Source organism: Alligator sinensis, unplaced genomic scaffold (genome assembly GCF_000455745.1).
Source record: "Alligator sinensis unplaced genomic scaffold, ASM45574v1 scaffold1165_1, whole genome shotgun sequence".
NCBI classification, from domain to species: domain Eukaryota; kingdom Metazoa; phylum Chordata; order Crocodylia; family Alligatoridae; genus Alligator; species Alligator sinensis.
The window spans coordinates 562,353-562,629 of record NW_005842477.1 but is presented as its reverse complement, the minus strand read 5'-3'; the positions used below and the strand labels follow the sequence as shown (position 1 = coordinate 562,629).

Genomic DNA, 277 nt, shown 5'->3' with positions numbered 1-277 from the left:
GTGCGCTCCCCCGTCCGGAAGGGCCGGCTCAGCCTGGCCACGGAGCGCTTCCCCAGTGTTTCCTGCACCAGGAGGAAGCTGGGGGGGCCTGGACAACACCCACCCCCTGCACAATGTGCGAGCAAGGGAGCGCCCTTCCTGCCCGGATAGGGGGGATGAGGCTCGGGGACCCCACCCCCCATGCCAGGGTCCCCTCCCACAGCTCTGACCCCTGAGGACCCAGCTGGGTCCGGTCCCCCCATCACTGGGAGCCTGCAACCAGGCTGCCGGGCACTGA

The 277-nt window shown here is 70.4% G+C and overlaps 1 protein-coding gene across 1 annotated transcript in view; it reads left to right on the top strand.

The window, feature by feature from the left end:
• The window catches only part of ADAM15 (ADAM metallopeptidase domain 15), an 8,462-nt gene that overhangs the window by 214 nt on the left and 7,971 nt on the right, over positions 1-277 (top strand). The window lies entirely within an intron of this gene.